We start from the raw sequence: 16219 nt of genomic DNA, 5'->3' as shown, positions 1-16219 counted from the left end.
ACTTGAGTCATACTGGCTAGAAGGTCCCAGATTCAGATTTTAACTTGTTGTGGAGGGGGGTATATGGGGGAAAGCCTTGTGCAATGGTGACAAATTTCAGGGGCCTGTGTCCCATTTGGCCCCCATTTTCCCTTGGATCAGGAGTGCAGAAGTCAACTTGATTACAATCCAGAGACAAGTGGCTGGAAAAAGGTACAATGTGGACATCGGTGGGAGAGGAGGATGGGGAATCAGCTGATCAGCTGCAATAGCCCTCCTTCTAACCAGAAGAAAGCTCAGTGATTGTGAGTGTTAAATGTGCAGTGATGGTGAGTGTTCAATATCCAATGATGGTGAATGTTCCATGTACATTGTTGGTGAATGTTCAATGTCCAGTGTTGATATGTGCTCCATGTTCAACATGGTGAGTGTTCAATATCCAGTGATGGTGAGTGTTCAATGTTGAGTGATGGTGAATGTTCAATGCCCAGTGATGGTGAGTGTTCAATGTTGAGTGATGGTGAGTGTACATTGTCGAGTGATGGTGAGTGTTCAATATCCAGTGATAGTGAGTGTTCAATATCCAGTGATGGTGAGTGTTTAATATCCAGTGATGGTGAGTGTTCAATATCCAGTGATGGTGAGTGTTCAATGTTGAGTGATGGTGAGTGTACATTGTCGAGTGATGGTGAGTGTTCAATATCCAGTGATAGTGAGTGTTCAATATCCAGTGATGGTGAGTGTTTAATATCCAGTGATGGTGAGTGTTCAATATCCAGTGATGGTGAGTATTCAATGTCGAGTGATGGTGAATGTTCAATATCCAGTGATGGTGAGTGTTCAATGTTGAGTGATGGTGAGTGTTCAATGTCGAGTGATGGTGAGTGTTCATTGTCGAGTGATTGTGAGTGTTCAATATCCAGTGTTGGTGAGTGTTCAATGTCGAGTGATGGTGAGTGTTCAATATCCAGTGATAGTGAGTGTTCAATCTCCAGTGATGGTGAGTGTTCAATGTTGAGTGATGGTGAGTGTTCATTGTCGAGTGATGGTGAGTGTTCAATGTTGAGTGATGGTGAGTGTTCAATATCCAGTGATGGTGAGTGTTCAATGTTGAGTGATGGTGAGTGTTAATGTCGAGTGATGGTGAGTGTTCAATATCCAGTGATAGTGAGTGTTCAATATCCAGTGATGGTGAGTGTTCAATGTTGAGTGATGGTGAGTGTTCATTGTCGAGTGATGGTGAGTGTTCAATATCCAGTGATAGTGAGTGTTCAATATCCAGTGATGGTGAGTGTTCAATGTTGAGTGATGGTGAGTGTTCATTGTCGAGTGATGGAGAGTGTTCAATGTCGAGTGATGGTGAGTGTTCAATATCCAGTGTTGGTGAGTGTTCAATGTCGAGTGATGGTGAGTGTTCAATATCCAGTGATGGTGAGTATTCAATGTCGAGTGATGGTGAATGTTCAATATCCAGTGATGGTGAGTGTTCAATGTTAGGTGATGGTGAGTGTTCAATGTCGAGTGATGGTGAGTGTTCATTGTCGAGTGATGGTGAGTGTTCAATATCCAGTGTTGGTGAGTGTTCAATGTCGAGTGATGGTGAGTGTTCAATATCCAGTGATAGTGAGTGTTCAATCTCCAGTGATGGTGAGTGTTCAATGTTGAGTGATGGTGAGTGTTCATTGTCGAGTGATGGTGAGTGTTCAATGTCGAGTGATGGTGAGTGTTCAATATCCAGTGTTGGTGAGTGTTCAATGTCGAGTGATGGTGAGTGTTCAATATCCAGTGATGGTGAGTGTTCAATGTTGAGTGATGGTGAGTGTTAATGTCGAGTGATGGTGAGTGTTCAATATCCAGTGATAGTGAGTGTTCAATATCCAGTGATGGTGAGTGTTCAATGTTGAGTGATGGTGAGTGTTCATTGTCGAATGATGGAGAGTGTTCAATGTCGAGTGATGGTGAGTGTTCAATATCCAGTGTTGGTGAGTGTTCAATGTCGAGTGATGGTGAGTGTTCAATATCAAGTGTTGGTGAGTGTTCAATGTCGAGTGATGGTGAGTGTTCAATATCCAGTGATGGTGAGTGTTCAATATCCAGTGATGATGAGTATTCAATGTCGAGTGATTGTGAATATTCAATATCCAGTGATGGTGAGTGTTCAATGTTGAGTGATGGTGAGTGTTCAATGTTGAGTGATGGTGAGTGTACATTGTCGAGTGATGGTGAGTGTTCAATATCCAGTGATAGTGAGTGTTCAATATCCAGTGATGGTGAGTGTTCAATGTTGAGTGATGGTGAGTGTCCATTGTCGAGTGATGGTGAGTGTTCAATGTCGAGTGATGGTGAGTGTTCAATATCCAGTGTTGGTGAGTGTTCAATGTCGAGTGATGGTGAGTGTTCAATATCCAGTGATGGTGAGTGTTCAATATCCAGTGATGGTGAGTATTCAATGTCGAGTGATGGTGAATGTTCAATATCCAGTGATGGTGAGTGTTCAATGTTGAGTGATGGTGAGTGTTAATGTCGAGTGATGGTGAGTGTTCATTGTCGAGTGATGGTGAGTGTTCAATATCCAGTGATAGTGAGTGTTCAATGTTGAGTGATGGTGAGTGTTCAATGTTGAGTGATGGTGAGTGTTCATTGTCGAGTGATGGTGAGTGTTCAATGTCGAGTGATGGTGAGTGTTCAATATCCAGTGTTGGTGAGTGTTCAATGTCGAGTGATGGTGAGTGTTCAATATCCAGTGATGGTGAGTGTTCAATGTTGAGTGATGGTGAGTGTTAATGTCGAGTGATGGAGAGTGTTCATTGTCGAGTGATGGTGAGTGTTCAATATCCAGTGATGGTGAGTATTCAATGTTGAGTGATGGTGAGTGTTCAATGTCGAGTGATGGTGAGTGTTTAATATCCAGTGATGGTGAGTGTTTAATATCCAGTGATGGTGAGAGTTCAATATCCAGTGATGGTGAGTGTTAAATGTTGAGTGATGGTGAGTGTTCATTGTTGAGTGATGGTGAGTGTTCAATGTCGCGTGATGGTGAGTGTTTAATATCCAGTGATGGTGAGTGTTTAATATACAGTGATGGTGAGTGTTCAATGTCGAGTGATGGTGAGTGTTCAATATCCAGTGATGGTGAGAGTTCAATATCCAGTGATGGTGAGTGTTCAATGTTGAGTAATGGTGAGTGTTCATTGTTGAGTGATGGTGAGTGTTCATTGTCGAGTGATGGTGAGTGTTCAATATCCAGTGATGGTGAGTATTCAATGTTGAGTGATGGTAAGTGTTTAATATCCAGTGATGGTGAGTGTTTAATATCCAGTGATGGTGAGTGTTTAATATCCAGTGATGGTGAGTGTTCAATATCCAGTGATGGTGAGTGTTCAATGTTGAGTGATGGTGAGTGTTCAATGTTGGGTGATGGTGAGTGTTCAATGTCGAGTGATGGTGAGTGTTCAATGTCGAGTGATGGTGAGTGTTCAATATCCAGTGATAGTGAGTGTTCAATATCCAGTGATGGTGAGTGTTTAATATCCAGTGTTGGTGAGTGTTCAATGTTGAGTGATGGTGAGTGTTCAATATCCAGTGATGGTGAGTGTCCAACGAGAGGAGGGGCAATATTGGATTTAGTACTGGGTAATGAACCAGGGCAAGTGATAGATTTGTTAGTGGGGGAGCATTTTGGAGATAGTGACCACAATTCTGTGACTTTCACTTTAGTAATGGAGAGGGATAGGTACGTGCAACAGGGCAAGGTTTACAATTGGGGGAAGGGTAAATACGATGTTGTCAGACAAGAATTGAAGTGCATAAGTTGGGAACATAGGCTGGCAGGGAAGGACACAAGTGAAATGTGGAACTTGTTCAAGGAACAGATGCTACGTGTCCTTGATATGTATGTCCCTGTCAGGCAGGGAAGAGATGGTCGAGTGAGGGAACCATGGTTGACAAGAGAGGTTGAATGTCTTGTTAAGAGGAAAAAGGTGACTTATGTAAGGCTGAGGAAACAAGGTTCAGACAGGGCATTGGAGGGATACAAGATAGCCAGGAGGGAACTGAAGAAAGGGATTAGGAGAGCTAAGAGAGGGCATGAACAATCTTTGGCGGGTAGGATCAAGGAAAACCCCAAGGCCTTTTACACATATGTGAGAAATATGAGAATGACTAGAGCGAGGGTAGGTCCGATCAAGGACGGTAGCGGGAGATTGTGTATTGAGTCTGAAGAGATAGGAGAGGTCTTGAATGAGTACTTTTCTTCTGTATTTACAAATGAGAGGGGCGATATTGTTGGAGAGGACAGTGTGAAACAGATTGGTAAGCTCGAGGAAATACTTGTTAGGAAGGAAGATGTGTTGGGCATTTTGAAAAACTTGAGGATAGACAAGTCCCCCGGGCCTGACGGGATATATCCAAGGATTCTATGGGAAGCAAGAGATGAAATTGCAGAGCCGTTGGCAATTATCTTTTCGTCCTCACTGTCAACAGGGGTGGTACCAGGGGATTGGAGAGTGGCGAATGTCGTGCCCCTGTTCAAAAAAGGAACTAGGGATAACCCTGGGAATTACAGGCCAGTTAGTCTTACTTCGGTGGTAGGCAAAGTAATGGAAAGGGTACTGAAGGATAGGATTTCTGAGCATCTGGAAAGACACTGCTTGATTAGGGATAGTCAGCACGGATTTGTGAGGGGTAGGTCTTGCCTTACAAATCTTATTGAATTCTTTGAGGAGGTGACCAAGCATGTGGATGAAGGTAAAGCAGTGGATGTAGTGTACATGGATTTTAGTAAGGCATTTGATAAAGTTCCCCATGGTAGGCTTCTGCACAAAGTAAGGAGGCATGGGATAGTGGGAAATTTGGCCAGTTGGATAACGAACTGGCTAACCGATAGAAGTCAGAGAGTGGTGGTGGATGGCAAATATTCAGCCTGGATCCCAGTTACCAGTGGTGTACCGCAGGGATCAGTTTTGGGTCCTCTGCTGTTTGTGATTTTCATTAATGACTTGGATGAGGGAGTTGAAGGGTGGGTCAGTAAATTTGCAGACGATACGAAGATTGGTGGAGTTGTGGATAGTAAGGAGGGCTGTTGTCGGCTGCAAAGAGACATAGATAGGATGCAGAGCTGGGCTGAGAAGTGGCAGATGGAGTTTAACCCTGAAAAGTGTGAGGTTGTCCATTTTGGAAGGACAAATATGAATGCGGAATACAGGGTTAACGGTAGAGTTCTTGGCATTGTGGAGGAGCAGAGAGACCTTGGGGTCTATGTTCATACATCTTTGAAAGTTGCCACTCAAGTGGATAGAGCTGTGAAGAAGGCCTATGGTGTGCTCGCGTTCATTAACAGAGGGATTGAATTTAAGAGCCATGAGGTAATGATGCAGCTGTACAAAACCTTGGTAAGGCCACATTTGGAGTACTGTGTACAGTTCTGGTCGCCTCATTTTAGGAAGGATGTGGAAGCTCTGGAAAAGGTGCAAAGAAGATTTACCAGGATGTTGCCTGGAATGGAGAGTAGGTCTTACGAGGAAAGGTTGAGGGTGCTAGGCCTTTTCTCATTAGAGCGGAGAAGGATGAGGGGCGACTTGATAGAGGTTTATAAGATGATCAGGGGAATAGATAGAGTAGACAGTCAGAGACTTTTTCCCCAGGTGGAACACACCATTACAAGGGGACATAAATTTAAGGTGAAAGGTGGAAGATATAGGAGGGATATCAGAGGTAGGTTCTTTACCCAGAGAGTAGTGGGGGCATGGAATGCACTGCCTGTGGAAGTAGTTGAGTCGGAAACATTAGGGACCTTCAAGTAGCTGTTGGATAGGTACATGGATTACGGGAAAATGATATAGTGTAGATTTATTTGTTCTTAAGGGCAGCACGGTAGCATTGTGGATAGCACAATTGCTTCACAGATCCATGGTCCCAGGTTCGATTCCAGCTTGGGTCATTGTCTGTGCGGAGTCTGCACGTCCTCCCCGTGTCTGCGTGGGTTTCCTCCGGGTGCTCCGGTTTCCTCCCACAGTCCAAAGATGTGCGGGTTAGGTGAATTGGCCAATGATAAATTGCCCTTAATGTCCAAATTGCCCTTGGTGGTGGGTGGAGGTGTTGAGTTTGGGTAGGGTGCTCTTTCCAAGAGCTGGTGCAGACTCAAGGGGCCGAATGGCCTCCTTCTGCACTGTAAATTCAATGATAATCTATGATTAATCTAGGACAAAGGTTCGGCACAACATCGTGGGCCGAAGGGCCTGTTCTGTGCTGTATTTTCTATGTTCTATGTTCTATGTTCAATATCCAGTGACGGTGAGCGTTCAATATCCAGTGATGGTGAGCGTTCAATATCCAGTGATGGTGAGCGTTCAATATCCAGTGATGGTGAGCGTTCAATATCCAGTGATGGTGAGTGTTCAATGTTGAGTGATGGTGAGTGTTCATTGTTGAGTGATGGTGAGTGTTAATGTCGAGTGATGGTGAGTGTTCAATATCCAGTGATAGTGAGTGTTCAATATCCAGTGATGGTGAGTGTTTAATATCCAGCGTTGGTGAGTGTTCAATGTTGAGTGATGGTGAGTGTTCAATATCCAGTGATGGTGAGTGTTCAATGCCCAGTGATGGTGAGTGTTCAATATCCAGTGATGGTGAGCGTTCAATATCCAGTGATGGTGAGCGTTCAATATCCAGTGATGGTGAGCGTTCAATATCCAGTGATGGTGAGCGTTCAATATCCAGTGATGGTGAGTGTTCAATATCCAGTGATGGTGAGCGTTCAATATCCAGTGATGGTGAGTGTTCAATATCCAGTGATGGTGAGTGTTCAATATCCAGTGATGGTGAGCGTTCAATATCCAGTGATGGTGAGCGTTCAATATCCAGTGATGGTAAGCGTTCAATATCCAGTGATGGTGAGCGTTCAATATCCAGTGATGGTGAGTGTTCAATATCCAGTGATGGTGAGCGTTCAATATCCAGTGATGGTGAGCGTTCAATGTTGAATGATGGTGAGCGCTTAGTATCCAGTGATGGTGAGTGTTTAATATCCAGTGATGGTGAGTGTTCAATGTTGAATGATGGTGAGCGCTTAGTATCCAGTGATGGTGAGTGTTCAATATCCAGTGATAGTGGGTGTTTAATGTCCAGTGATGGTGGGTGTTTAATGTCCAGTGATGGTGGGTGTTTAATGTCCAGTGTTGATACGTGCTACATGTTCAACGTTGGTGAGTTATCAATGTCCAGTGTTGTTGACAGTTGAATGTCCAGTGGTGGTGAGTGTTCAATATGCAGTGATAGTTAGTGTTCCATGTCCAGTGTTAGTGATTGTACAATACCCAGTGATGATGAGTGTTCAATTTCTCGTGACATTATTGTGTTGGATTGAAGATGGAGTCTGCAGGCCCTGGAGGTTCAACCGTAACGTAGTACTTTATTTAGAAGATGGTAACAGTACAGGCTACGATGTTAGACTGCCCGTTCACTTGCACAGAAAACTGATGCAATTATCTCTGATGGCAGTTTCAGTGGATTGGCCATGCTAAATTGCCCCTTAGAGTCCAAAGATGTGCAGGTTGGTTAGCCCTGATCAATGCATGGGGTAATGTGGATGGGGCGTGGGTGAGGGTCTAGATTGAGTGCTCTTTCAGAGGGTCAGTGCAGACTCGATGGGCAGAATGCTATGGATTCCAGTGAAAGTGAGTGTTCAATGTCTCGCGATGTTGTGTGTTCATTATTGTGATCATTCCCATCGGAAACTACACCCTTGATGTTTGTTTGATTTTTCTGCCATTTTGAAGTACACTGGGTAATCCCAAATCTTTTTTTTTTTAAATTAAAAAATTAGAATACCCAATTCATTTTTCCAATCATGGGGCAATTTAGTGTGACCAATCCACCTACCCTGCACATCTTTGGGTTGTGGGGGCGAAACCCACGCAGACACGGGGAGAATGTGCAAACTCCACACGGACAGAAACCCAGAGCCGGGATCGAACCTGGGACTCGGCGCCGTGAGGCATCAATGCTAACCACTGCGCCACCGTGCTGCCCTGTAATCCGAAATCTTAACTGTCTTCTTTCTAAGTACCTCAGTTGAACAGACAAGGACTAATTGACCCAGGCAGACACTAGCTTTCCCGACTGACAGAAATCTATGTGTTATGTTGTCTTGCATCGGTAATGATAGTGGTGGCCATTCCAATGCTGAGATATAAAACACACTGTGTTGGCTTCACTGTGCAAATGTGCTTTTGATCATTACCCTCAGGCACCCGTCACTTCATTGATGTTTGAACTCCTGGTTGCATTTCTGGGTAAAGCCACTGATACAGAATGATTCCCAGGTTTGATCTGTGGTGCACGTTCAGGTATCATATCTCACTTGGGGCTGCTGTTGAGGTGCTCAGTACCTCGGTGCTCTGAAAAAGTGAAGTTCCTCACCCTCTCGGGTGTCCATTGACACATTTGGGAGGTCCACGTGTAAAAGTGTCAAATGTTAAGAGGGTCAGGCTAGATTATGATGCCCTACATGGTTAAGCAGCTCTGCAATATCCACTGTGTGTGCTCAGACACAGGCTGCAGAACCACGCAAAGCCTGGGTCAGTGCAGCCTGGTTTATTTTCTTTTATATTTCAATGCCTAAAGATGTCTCTTACAGAATAATTTAACAAGAGGCAAGGGTGACCTCTGACCCAAGCATGTGTGTGACAACAGAACTGCGGCCCAGCCTGTGCCTGCTGTCTCACGCGTCTTGTTCTCATTCTACGTTCCATTATTTCCTTTCAGCAGAGAGGGGTGAAAGAAAACAAAAGGTTATAATCAGAGGAGGAATTGACATTGGTCTTGGCAAGAGGCCAAATCCCAGACATCTCGTACAACAGTGTGGGATTTACTCATACATGAGAAGAGATGCAGTTTAACAGTGTCAGTTTAATTCCACTTTTGAAACAAAACAATGTGATGGAGACAGGAACCCAGTGAGAGATATAGTGGGCTTAGAGATTCCCCTACACAACCCCACCCTCCACACCACAAATTTACTCTTCATTCTTGATCGAGCCAATTTTCTAAACAGGTAAGGATTTTTCCTTGTGTTTTTCCCTTCGCCTTCTTCAGGATCTAGCTTACAGTGTGCTACAGTTTCATGTGTGCTGGTAGCCTCCAGTACCACATTCGGCATAGTGGCACGGTGGTTAGCGCTGCTTCCTCACAGCACCAGGGACCCGGGTTCAATTCTGACCTCGGGTGACTGTGTGGAGTTTGCTCATTCTCCCCGTGTTTGCATGGGTTTCCTCAGGGTTATCTGGTTTCCTCCCACAGTCCAAAAATGTGCTGGTAAGGTGGATTGACCAACCTAAATTGCCCCTTAGTGTCCAAAGGTCGGGTGGCGTTACAGGGATAGGGCAGAGAAGGGCCAAGGTGGGGTGCTCTTTCAAAGGGTTGGTGCAGACTCGATGGGCCGAATGGCCTCCTTCTGCACTGTAGGGATTCTATTCTAAGTAGTGTGTGTTCTTCACGTGTTAGATCGTGAGTGTCAGGAGGAGGTCAGAGAATAACAGAGTACCGCAGGGTAGAGGCCAGCACTGCCTTTGGCCCTGATGTCAGGTTGTCCAGGAGTGGCTGAAGAGTGTTCAGGGGTGGAAATCCTAGCTGATCTTTGGGGATCTCTCTGCTCTGTAGTCCCGGGCAGCCCGAGAACAATAGGAATGTGCTGACTGAAAACACCTAACTCTGGAAAGGCACAAGTCAGACATGATGGCCGGATTTTCTGGCCAAGTGTTGATGCCGGCATAAACACCGGAGCGGTGTCAACGGCCTCCTGGCCTCCTGCCTCCTGGCCCAGCAATTCGCTGCTGTTCAGGGAGCTAGCACGGCGGCGGAGAGCTGCGCGTGGTTGCCGTCTCCGTGCCGGCGCGGAGCAACATGTCGGGGACTTTACGGCGGGCCGCGCGGAAGGAGGTAGGCCCCCTCCAGATCGTTGCCGCCCGCAGATCGGAAGCCCCCGATCACGGGCCTGGACCCCGTGGAGGCTCCCCCCGGAGTCAGATCCCCCCGCTCCACCATCAGGACGTCCACAGCAGCCGCGGGTCTGAGCTCCCACCGGGTGGTACCAGGTTTGAACCACACCGGCGGAACTCGGCAGGAGTTCGGCCCGTTGCCCGTGGAGAATCGGTGTGGGGACCTATTTCAGTGGCCCCCTGACCGGCGCCGTGGCACTGCGCGGGCGCAATTGCCGCCGATTCTCTGGTCGCCAGAGAATCGGCGGCCCGGCGTCAGAGAGGCGTGGCAGGAATTTCCCACGCCCCCGGCAATTCTCCAACCCGGCGAGGGCTTGGAGAATCCCGCCCGACAGCTCCTTGCTCCATGCAACAACATGCAGTTCAAAGCAGCCCTCTTGTCCGACACTCTATTAACAGTTAGGATACAGGACCCAGGTGCCAACTTTTGTTCGAATATGGGACAAGAACCCCAAACGATTTTGCTACTTGTAAAATTATGAGGAAAGGATACTTGAAATGAAAAAAATGAAAATCACTTATTGTCACAAGTAGGCTTCAAATGAAGTTACTGTGAAAAGCCCCTAGTCACCACATTCTGGTGCCTGTTTGGGGAGGCTGGTACGGGCTGATACTGGTACTTCAGCCCAGGAGCTATGTGATGAATGTTAGAAACTGAGAAATTTCATATTTGTGGCAGTAATGTTATCAAAAATCCTGGTTTCAAATATATACAGGGAGTATGTCTGCTAAAGGTCTAACAGGTGTCATAAAAGAGTGGGGTGTTCATTCATTCAAACAACTTACTTGGTTACAGATAGATGGCTGATGGAATATGGTTTATTTTGGATGGTTCTTTGGAGTGTTGATAGGAACGGTGTCCTCACAGTCAGCAGTGAAGCAGTCTAGGAACGGAGTCCTATTTGTTGATGTACCATTTGTCAATGTACTCTGTCAATCATTCTTTTGTCTACTACATACGTCCTGTGTCCATTCCCTTGGCTGCAGAAAAATACTTTTCACTGTACTTTGGTACACGTGACAATAAATATCAATCAATCAATCAATCATTCAGCATCGCAGTGAAGTAGTCTGGGAATGGAGTTCTCACAGTGAAGCAGCCTGGGAACGGCGTCCTTGCAGTCAGCATCACAGTGAAGCAGTCTGGGAAAGATGCCCTCGCAGTCAGAGTCGTGGTGAAGGGGCTTGGGAATGGTGTCCTTGCAGTTAGCATCATAGTGAAGCAGTCTGAGAATGGTGTCCCTTGTTAGGTCGGGTTCTAAATGAATGCTTTGTGTCAGTGTTCACTAGTGAGAGGGACGGTATGGATATAGAAATTAGGGACAAGAATCATGCTAAAATTAAATAAATTAACCTAGACAGAGAGGATGTTCCGAGTGGCTTGGCAGGCTTAAAAGTAGATAAATCTCCAGGGCCAGATCAAATGTATCCCAGGCTATTGAGTGAGGCAAAGGAGGAAATAGCAGGGGTAATGGCAATAGTTTCCAATTCCTCTCTGGCCACAGCAGAGGTGTCGGAGGACTGGAGGATAACCAATGTGGTACCATTATTCAAGAAGGGAGGGAGGAATAAACCAGGAAACTACAAACCAGTCAGTCTAACCTCAGTGGTGGGGAAACTATAGCAATTAATTCTGAGAGACAGGATTAATTTGCATTTGGAGTGGCAGGGATTAATCGAGAACAGTCAGCATGGTTATGTTAAGGGGAAGTCACGTCTGAGCAACTTGATTGAATTTTTCGAAGAGGTGACCAGATGTGTAGATGAGGGCCAATGCATTTGATGTAGTCTACTTGGACTTCAGCAAGGCTTTTGATAAGTCCGACATGGGAGACAAATTGGATCCTGAATTGGCTGAGTGGCAGGAATCAGAGGTGATGGTCGAGGGGTATTTTTCTGACTGGAAACCTATGTCCAACGGGGTCCTGCAGGGGTTTTTACCATTTGTGGTTTATATAAATGATTTAGACTTGGATGTAGGAGGCTTGATCATTAAGGTCGCGGGTGATAAGAAAATTGGTGGGTGGTAACTAGTGAGGAGGATAACCTTAGATTACAGGAAGTTATACACAAGCTGGTCAGATGGGCTGATCAGTGGCAAATGGAATTCAATCTGGTTAAGTATGAGGTGAGGCACGGGGCAAGATAAACAAGGCAAGGGAATACACGATGAACGGCAGGACCCTGGGAAGCACCGAGGATTAGAGGGACCTTGGTGTGCATGTACGCTGATCCCTTAAAGTAGCAGGACAGGTAGATACAGTGGCTAAGATGGCATATAGTCTATTTGCCTTTATTAACCAAGGCAGAAAGTTTCAGAGCAGGGAGGCTGTGCTGGAAATATATGAAACATTGGTTAGACCGCAGCTGGCGTATTGTGTGCAGTTCTGGAATCCACATTATAGGAGGGATGTGATAGCACTGGCAAGAGTGCAAAGGAGATTAACCAGGATGTTGCCTGGGCTGGAGAGTTTTAGTTATGAAGAAAGATTTGATAGACTGGGGTTGGTTTCCTTGGAGCAGAGGAGACTGAGGGGGGACATGATTGAGATGTATAAAATTATGTGGGGCATAGATAGAGAGTGGACAGGAAGAAACTTTTCATCTTGGTGGAGGGATCAATGACCAGGGGACACAAATTTACGTTCGGGGTCAGGAGGTTTAGAGGGGATGTGAGGAAAAACCTATTCACACAGCAGATGTGTGGGAGTGTGAAAATCACTGCCTGAAATGGTGATGGAGGCAGAGACCCACATAACATATACAGAGTATTTAGATGTGCATTTGCGATGCCAAAGCAAGCAGGGCTATAGCCAAATACTGGAAAATGGGATTTGAATACTAAGGTGGTTGTTTTTGACCAGAGCAGATGCAATGGGCTGACACCCTTTTCTGCGTTGTAGACTACTATGACACTAATTTATGAGGGATTGTACTAAGTCCTAGCTAAGCAGGTCATGGATCTTACTGTGATGCAAATGATGTAATTAATGGTAGGAGACAGACCTGTTTGTAGTTTTGCAGTCTGTAATAGGATTTTAAGTTGAACATCATTTTTGCCAACTGCTGTTAGGTTGAGCAAAAGTGTTCTAGATCTGCTCTTGAAAGATACTCTCTTCAAAAATCTCGACACAGCTAAGCACTTAACATGTTTTCCTAACTCTACTTAGATGTGGCATGTGAACTGTACTGGGCTGCTGAATTGGAATTAGTGGCAGGTGTAGATAGGTCTGGCATCCTGACAGTGAAGACCAGTTTTCCTGAAGTAAAGATATCAGCTTCACCCTCCAGCTTCTTTATCAACCATCTGGTCGAAGATTGTTTCTGATGACTGAACCTCAACCTCCCTATCTTTGCTCCTTGATTTCTCTTCCTCCTGTCTCAATCTGTGGCTTTGTGATCTTGTTACCCCATAATCTGAAAACACCCCAGGATATGTCTCTTCCAACACCTCAGTTGTTTGACTTTCCATCGGCTTTTCAACCACAGTAGGCATCACTCGCTCCTGTCATCCGGCTATATCATTACCCAGGATAAACTGTACCCCTGAAAAATGTAATTTCGCTACTAGTCCTACCACCACATTGCTTTTCACCAGGCTTTCTAACCTCACCTTACATAATGGAATACTATCCACTCTTCCAGTATTTCTACATTTTCCCACCTTTTCTGGCAATACTCTTTCTGAACTCCATATCTCCTTATCTCTCACCATTAAAGATTAACTTGCTGATGTGTCCCTTAAGATTTAAACCTCTTTGCCTACTCCACCTTTAGACAGGAGTAAACCCTCACAAATAAACAGCGGAATTCTCCGTCAGCGGGATCCTCCAGTCTGCCGGCAGGGCATCCACGCCATGGGGTTCCCGACGGCATGAGGCGTCCACAAATGAAACCCCATTGGCCGGCTGCGGGAAAGGAGAATCCTGCTGCCGATGGGGGCGCGCCGCGCCGGAAAGCGGGACTTCCACAATTTCTCGTCAAACTTTGGCAGTGCTTTAATATATTTAAACATACCCCCACAAGGCTTTTGACTAAGAGGCGTTACTCCTCCCTCTAAACTTTCCTCAACTTCTACCTTTAACGCCAACATGGAACACAATCGATTCCAATTGGAAACGGTGCAGGATTCACTGGGTCGGTGATTGACACTCGGGAGGCTGACAAGCTGCAGCCGCATAAACACATCACACTCCCCACACGCACTCATCCCAGCCAACAAGATGACAGTGGTTGTGCTGGAGCATGTCCATCCCACTGATGGGTCATCTAGGGCTAGATGGCACCTGGGGGGGGTAGCCTGCGGTAGAATTCTGGCCAATATATTTCCAAGTCAGAATTGTTCTGCCCACATCCTTCTTGGTGGCAGAGGTCGCAGCCATTATGGAGGAGTTGTCAAAGAAACCTTGGAGAGTTGTTGTATTTCATGGAGTTTATTGCTATGATCATCTAGCTTGAAAAATATACAAGTAGCAGGAAAATGAAATGTGATCGCCGATGCCTGATGACAACTATGAGATGTAAAAAGGAAGACTGAAATGTCCTATACTGATGTTTTAATTTGAATGCATGAATATGACAAGATATGTATCATATAGTGTAATAGTAGTGTGTAGTAACGAGTAGTATTTAAAGATGAACAGGTTTTGGAAAATGAAGACATCTTTTCATATTGTCAGTTCATTTTTTTTTAAGGAGGAGGTGTGATGAATGTACGAAATTGATACATTTTAAATCCTGTTGCAGATATGTTATTAAAGCCATGGTTTAAAATACATACAGACAGTTTGTCTACTAATGTTGTAATTAAAGAGCCATAAAAGGTGAGGCGATCATTCATTCCAGCCACTTACTTGCTGAAAGACTAAGGGCAATGGAATCGTGTTTTGATTGCTGGAGATTCCCTGGAGTGGAGATAATTTATGAGAGGCTGTATTTAGTCCTCGCAAAGCAGGTCTTGGAACTTAGTGGGATACAGATGATATGATTAATAGGAGGGGCCTGGTCTGTCTGTAGTTTTCTGTCTGTTATAGGATTTTAAGTTGAACAGTCATTTTGTCGAATGTGGTTAGACTGATCAGAATGTATTGGATCTGCTATCGAAAGGATTTCTCTCCAAATTTCTCCTCACAGATAAGCAAGTAATCTTTGTTAAAGTTTTGTTACCTTTATTTATAAGTGGCATTTGAACTGAATTGGGTTGCTTAATTGGAATTAATAGCTTTTTTTTATTTAAGAACTGTTTAACTGATAATTGTAAAGTTATTTCTTTGATGTTAATGTGATTAATTCTGTATTTAAATTAAAGTTTGTTTTAACATAAAGGATATCTATTGGTCAGAGTCATCACCTGGGGTGAAGGATCCTTTCCTCACAGTTTCACAATTAGAAAGATTGTTTGGGATTCTCCTCTGGTCTGGTACCTTAACAAAATTGGGAGCTCTTTACCAGGGTTAAAGGGTATAATTCCTTGATTGGCTTGGATTTATTGAATTTAAAGAAAGGTGGCTGGATTCTCCGTTCCTGAGATTAAGTGTTGATGCCGAGGCAGGATTTGTAGAATTCCACCATAGCAAAAGTGCTAGCACCGCCACCACATTATTGGCCATTTCCCACGCAGCCTCATTTTTTAGGCTGGCGTATGGATAACAGCTCATGGGGTGAGGTGGGGGGGGGGGGGTGTAAATAAAGTTAGTTGTATCTTGGCTGGGAAATGGGATGGAGGGCATTTCCATCAGACTGGGGGCAGCCTCCCCTTAAGGTCCATTGATCTCCAGACCTCCTTCCCTGCACTGGCCTAGCCACCAAAACCCGATCACCTCTCTCGCAATTCCCACTACCTACCTCCCCCCCGACCCTCCCCAATTCAAGGCCTTCCCTACCCATCTAGTCCTGGGACCCCTGCCACTTTACCCTGTCTTCTGATTCCCAATACCCAGTGCCAGACAGTTCCAGGGGTTCAGTGCCAGGCAGCCCCCCGCAATGCCTCTTCCAGACACTGCAGTGCTGTGCTGGAAAGGACTGGAGAGCGGCCAGCCAATCTGAATGGCCAGCAGCTCTCCAAGGTGGGACTCCCTCCCGAGTGCAGTACTAAAGTCCCAATTGTGTTCAATCAAAAACACATCGGGGCTGCTGGAGTTGGTGGGATGTGTCCTGAACATTCAGGCCATTGTCATTCCTTCATCTCACTGGATCAAAATCCTGAAACATTTTCGAGGACAATTAGGGATGGGTAATAAATGCTG

This window comes from Scyliorhinus torazame, chromosome 14 (genome assembly GCF_047496885.1).
Source record: "Scyliorhinus torazame isolate Kashiwa2021f chromosome 14, sScyTor2.1, whole genome shotgun sequence".
In the NCBI taxonomy this organism is placed as follows: domain Eukaryota; kingdom Metazoa; phylum Chordata; class Chondrichthyes; order Carcharhiniformes; family Scyliorhinidae; genus Scyliorhinus; species Scyliorhinus torazame.
The sequence above is the reverse complement of the archived record's forward strand: the minus strand, read 5'-3'. Positions refer to the sequence as shown.